Raw genomic sequence first — 6329 nt, 5'->3', positions numbered from 1 at the left:
ACCTGATCTGCGTTTCAGCGTCCCCACACCCCAGGGAGGCAGACCCTGATATTTTTCCTATTTTACAAATGAGAAAGCCCAGGGCCAGCGCGGGCAGCCGGCACCCAGGGAGGAGGTAGGGACTCACTCTGCAGGCGTCTACTGAGGCCACTTACCTGCCACTCTGAAAGGTCTCTTCTAATCAGAACAGTGTTTCAGCATCTCTGGCTGGGTCACAAGTCACTGGGGATGTACGGGGCGGCTCTCGGCAACAGCGCACCCCACATCAGCCCCCGTGAGGACTCTGGCTGGGCTGCCTCAGGGCCTTCACTTCTGTCACCTTGTGGTCACTCAGGGCTGGGGCTCATTTGATGGCCAGATTGGGGAAAGGCTGGCTGCCGATCCCACATGGCCGTGGACAGGGCTGGCGTCCCTGGGGCTGCTTCTGGGCCAGGTGAGTCTCTTCCACGGGGGGATTTCGTCACAGGAGCCTGCGCCCCCAGACAGCGCCGGCTGGGAGGAGGAGCCACAGTGGGCCTAGCCCTGGTGACAGGAGACGTGTGACGTGAAGTTCGACACCTTAAGCTCAGTGGCGTTGGGCTCATCCGCAGCAGCACCGTGCAGCCATCACCACCGCGGGCTTCCAGAACTTTCCCTCATCTTTCCAAGCAAAACTCGACACTCATGAAGCCAGACTCCCCCACCCCCAGCTGCCGGTGACTTCAAATGAAGGTCCACGTCCACGAAGGTGCTGTTGTGGGCGCCTCGCACAGGTGGCGTCTGGCGACGGCTGTGGTTCTGTGTCTGGATTCCTTCTCTTGGCATGGCCTCTTCCCGCTGCGTCCACTCTGTGTGGACGGTCTCCTGCCAGCGCCTCACTGAGCGGCATCCTGTTCCTGCACACGTCCCTCCAGGGTGGGGCGAGCCTCTGAGGAGGGAGCTGGGTCCTGGGAGGACGAGGGAGTGAGATGTCGCTGGAGGTCGCAGAGGGCAACAGGAGAAAAGCGCAGGCACAGCCCGGTGACACACCTGTCCTCCCTGCGACTCTGGAGGCTGAGGCAGGGGGATGGCCAGTTCAGGCCAGCCATCTCAGAATGAAAACCAGAGAGCGCCCAGGAGGAGAGCTCCGTGCTGGGGCCCTTCCCAGCAAGCCCGAGGCCTGTCCCTTCGCCAGCGGACGTGGGGACAGAGTGCCCGTGTGGCTGTGTGGCAGGGGGCGGCCCCCAGAGACACAGAGGGGCGGCCAGGCGTTGTGCGGCCATCCCTGCACCTCCCTGAGTCCCAGGTTGTGGGGTCAGCGGGCCCTGCTGCTGGACACGCGCTGCCGTCCTGCTCTGCCTCCCGCGCAGGGTCCCGCGGGTGGTTCTGAGTGATGGCTCTGGAGATCCAGGTGGTGTGGGTGGCTTCCTGCGGCTCCATCTCGCAGATCTGAGAAGGTCCCCGCTGAGCCCGAGCGCCCCCCAGGAGCCACCCCTCTGCAGCGCGACTGGGGGGGGGGCTCACAGAGAGGAAGTGTCTTCCTGGTCCTGTCACTTGGCCTGTGCTCCACAGTCCACCCCAGGCGGCATGTGACAGGATCCCTCCCATATTTTGTGTGTGTCACACTTTGTTTCCTCATCTCTCTGCGGTGGGCACTGGGTTACTGTCTGTCTGTCTGTCTGTCTGTCTGTCTTCTGGTGCTTTACCTCTCTCCCCTAGACTCTTATCCTCCTTTATTTCGATTTGGGGTACCCTGAGCCTGGCCCTTCTGCCCCGGGCTCCCAGTTGCTGGCACCTGGCTGTGCAGTCCCTCTTTCAGCTCTCTGGGGACCTTCCCAGGGCAGGGTGCATTCAGCCCCCGCCACAGCACACTGGGTCCTCATGTCACCCTGCGCCTCTCTCCAGCCGTTTGGATGGGGGCCTTCTGATGGTGGGGGGGCTGCCCTTTGTCCCCGGACCCCGTCAGGTGACTCCTTGAAGGTCAAGGAGCTCTCCGTGGGCCAGGGAACGGGAGCCACGGGGTCACACCACAGGCGTGAGGGGTGGCCGAATCCCTCAGGAGTGACCACAGGAAGGCCACAGGAGAAGGGAAGGGCGTCCAGAGCCTCCTGGGTCCTGTCCAGGTCTTAAAATGTCACACAGTGGCAACACAGGGCACCCCTGGCTACGCCTTAGGGGTCCGGGGAGAACGGGTTCCAGGACCCCCAAGGATACCAAAATCCCACGATGCTCAAGTCCCTTACAAAATGACGCAGAATTTTCACAGAACCTGCCCACGCGCCCTGAGGCCCGTGAGTCATCTGGAGATGTCTTTCCTACCTGACGCAGCTCACAGGCTGCATCCACCGCTGGCGCACCACGTGGCTCGGCAACAGGGACCGGGAAGGGCCCCTGGCGGTCCTCAGACGCAGCGCCTTCCCCAAGCTCCCCTGGCGGAGCTGGCAGATGCAGGGCTCAGGGACACGGAGGGTCAACCACGTCGTCTCTCTTATTAAACGTGTTCAGCGGGAGAGGATTACAAATTCACATGGAGTTGTCAGGAGTAATGCAGAGACATGCCCTGCACGGGGCCGTTCCTGCGGTCACAGGGTCCCCTAGGGCCCTGGCACCGACACAGACCGCCCCCATGCCTCCTCTGTCCTTTATAACCACCTTGCTTCCCTCCCACCCCTCTCCTGCCCCTGGAGACCAATCCATCCTCCCCGTCTGCAATTCTGTCGTTTCAAGAATGTTCCCCGGAGCTGGCTGCAGGGGCCACGCCTGTGGTCCCAGCAGCTCCGGAGGCTGAGGCAGGAGGATCGCAAGTTCGAGGCCAGCCTCAGCAATTTAGTGAGGCCCTGAGCGGCTCAGCAAGACCCTGGCTCCAAGTGCAAAATAAAAAAGGCTGGGGATGTGGCTCCGTGGGTCCCATCCCTGGCACCAAAAGAAAAGTGTCAGACAGAAGGATTCGGTCAGGTTGTGCCAAGCGACCCGGAGGGGACGGATTCCTCTCACTGGGGAGTGGTTCCCGGAACCGGCCTTTAGGTTCTTATTTTGAAGGGAATCCAGGGTCTTGAGCACCGCAGCCTGACCCTGGGGCCTGGCCCTGCTTTGCCACCTGGCCACCCCCTGCGCCTTGCGATCGCAGTGAGCCCCAAGGGGGGGCTTGTTCCAGCCTCCTCTGGCTCTGGGGTCCCCCAAGGTCCCATTCCTGAGGCTTTCCATCTGAACCGCCCCCCACCTTTGTCCTCCAGGACGTCAGCCTCTACCTCGAAGCCTCCTGCGTGGGGGGGTCGTGGCCACCAAACCTGCGGGGCGCGGGGTTTTGCGGATGTTTTGGGGTGGTCTTTGGTTGGTCTCTTCGGCCGTCTCTCATTCAGTCCCTTACTGAGGGGACGTTCCTGGAGGCTACTCTACAGCAGGCGCGGGTGTCACAGCAGCCGATGGGCAGGAGAGGACCCTGCCCGTCTTCCCCGTGGGTGGCCTGAGAACAAATGGAGTTTTAGAGATGCCTCACGGTTTCTGTCCCAGCTCAACCTGGCCCTCGCTCTGTGACCTTGCCTGGGACACTCTCCCTCTCTGGGCCTCCGTTTCCTCGTCTGGAAAAAGTGGCCAATAATGGTCTGTTCTTCCCCCAGTGCTGGGGTCAAATGCAGGGCCTCGTGTGTGCTGGACCAGCACTCAGCTGCTGGACTTCACCCAGGCCTCAGTGACATAAGAATCTGGTGGGACATCGTTGGGTGGTCCTAGAAATGCTGACCGCAGGTGAAGTCTCAGGAGAATCGTTATCCCACGAACCAGCCCGGAATCTCTCAGTCTGGGCCCCGCCCGACGCCGTTTAGGCCAGATGGTTGTGGTTGCGAGGCCCGTCCTGGGGCGGAGCAGCATCCCTGCCCCCACCCACCCATGCCAGAGTCGTGACAGCCACACATGTCCCCAGACGTGACCCAGTGTCCCCTGGGGCAGAATCACTGGCTGAGGACCACTGATCCATGGCACGTCACCTTGCAGGGTGACAATGTGGCAGCGATTTGCAGGCACATGAAACAGTCCAGACCTCTGACGGAGCCGAGTGGCCCTGTGTCCCGGGTGCAGTCTCAGCCTCTCTGCGCTCAGGCTCTCTGGTCCCTCAAGACTGTGGCTGGGTGTGGTCAGCCTCTGCTGGACCTGCAGGGGTTGTCCCCGGGCCGGGGCTCCTCCAGGTGCCTCTGTGAGGACGGCCCAGGTTTCAGGTCCCCCCAGCAGCCGCGAGGCCCAGGCAGGTGAGGAGCCCAGAAGGGGTCCTGGCTGGTGAGGAAGAGCCCGTGATCCCTGTGACCCTCTGTCCCTTGCAGTTCCCAGGTCACCTCAGAGGCTCCGTCCAGGGCCTGGGAAGCAGGGAGACTCTGAGGGGTCCGCACCAGAACAGCCACAGTGGTGCCCCCAGGCGACAGCTGGCCATGTCCAGAGACGGGGCTTGCAGGTGGACTTTTGGCTTGGGTTTCTCTGATTTTCTTCCTGATTCATTTTTGTCCACTCAATAAGCACTTATTGAGCGCCTGCTACATGCGGGGAGCAAACAGGACAGGCGAGGGCTTCTGCCCAGGCCTTCTAGTTCTGTCAGACCATGGGGAGGGCAGGACCTGGAGGGTGGAGGCAGGGGGCTGGCAGGTTCTGGCCCGTGAAGCTGGATGGACAGTGGGCAGGCGTCCCCTCCCCCAGGCCACCGCCTTCTCGGCATCTTTTCAAGAGACATTCAGTCCTTGTCTCTTTCTGATCCCGCGAGTCCACGTCCCCTGTGCATGGTGCAAACTTAGAGGAAGACCACCCAGGGGGAAGGCCGCTCACGCCCCACCCTGGCCCGTCCCCACACGTCCCCACCTGCCGCGCCCTGTCCCGTGTGCGGGAGCGCTGACAGCTCTGGAGGCTCTGTGTTCTCCCCGACTCCCCCAGCACCTTGGTCTCGTTCTTGTTTTTTTTTTTTTAAAGGTTTTTTTCTGCCGTCAGAGAACAGGATTATGACAGAGTGATTGAACAATCCTAATTGGCTTCATTTTTAATTTTAAAACCGGGGAACACTTCCTTCCGCAAAACAGAACCGTTTCCTGTGAGCCGAGCACTCATCAAAAGTGATGGGAGGAGTTCACATCAGACCGCTCTCCTTACACAAAATAGGGACAAGGGACCTCACTGCTTCGCCAGCTGAGAAGGGCTCTTCTCCCCCAATCCACGTTTCTGGGAGGGGAGGAAGTGACACCCAGGGGAAGGCGGGAAGTGAGGCCACCGTCACATTCAAGTTCAGAGTGCGACAGCTCAGTCTGCCCCCAACAGGCCCCACACTCGGCTCCCCTTCATGGGCCACGTCCCTTCTGAGAGTCACGCCCTGCCCTTCATAGGCACAAGGACCCAGAAGTTCCAGGGACACGTCCATGTTTAGGCACCGGATCCGGAAGTGCCTCAGGCGTCCATGTTTGGCCCTGGGATCCCCCTTGGTCTCATTCTTAAATCTAGAGAGAGAAACCCCTGGGCACCTGCTGCCGCCCCTCAGGGGGCCGAGGCAGGCGGGCAGCTCGAGGCCAGCCTGGGCAGCGCAGTGCGCCCGTCTCAGAGTCATCCAAAGGGCTGGGGGTGGCGCTCGGGGCAGAGCACCCTTCAGTCCCCAGTGTCACAGAAACAAAGCCCCCGCACCGTGTCCCCGAGGTTGTGTCTGGAAACTCTCTCCTCCGTCCCCTCCTGGTCAGGTGAGGGGACACGGGCCTGCGGTGGAGCTCCTGGACGCCCAGGCAGGGCTGAGGCACTGTCCCAGCTTCTGGGCTGAAGCGTTGGCGGGTCCACGCGCCTCTGCTCCTCTGGAAGGACCTCTGAACTGCCCGGGCTGTAGCGGCCTGTGCCACGGTCCCCGCTTCTTGGGACGGTCCCACGAGCCCAGGGGGATTGGGGCTGGGAATGAGGAGGTGCTGGAAGGACCCGGTTCTGGCCTGTGAAGCTGGATGGACAGTGGCCAGGCTGAAGGAGGGCAGGGCCATAGGCAGGTGGTGGGTTTGGGTTTGGGTGCACCAAGGACCTGCTCCTGAGGACGCGGGGCGGGGAGTGGACAAGAGGCCAGGCTGGGGACTTGTGGTACCCAAGGTTCTGCAGAGGGACAGGCAGGGCTGGGGACAAGTGGCCTCACGGCCCACCTGCCTGCTCTGGGGCCTGGGGGGCCTGTTCTGGGCTCCCCTCCCCCACCTGCACCCCCCCAGGGCCAGCCTGAGGACGGGGTTGGGGAGGGGTCCGTGAGGGTTTTGGCGGCGGCAGCCCAGCAATGTCCCCTTCTAGGGCCCGGCTCGTCGTGTCCAGGCCCACTCAATCCAAAGCCAGAAAACGTGCTCGGAGGCCGCAGCCTCTTCAGAGGGAGAAAAAGAAACCGGCAA

The sequence above is a fragment of the Ictidomys tridecemlineatus genome, chromosome 2, assembly GCF_052094955.1.
Source record: "Ictidomys tridecemlineatus isolate mIctTri1 chromosome 2, mIctTri1.hap1, whole genome shotgun sequence".
NCBI classification, from domain to species: Eukaryota; Metazoa; Chordata; class Mammalia; order Rodentia; family Sciuridae; genus Ictidomys; species Ictidomys tridecemlineatus.
The sequence above is the reverse complement of the archived record's forward strand: the minus strand, read 5'-3'. Positions refer to the sequence as shown.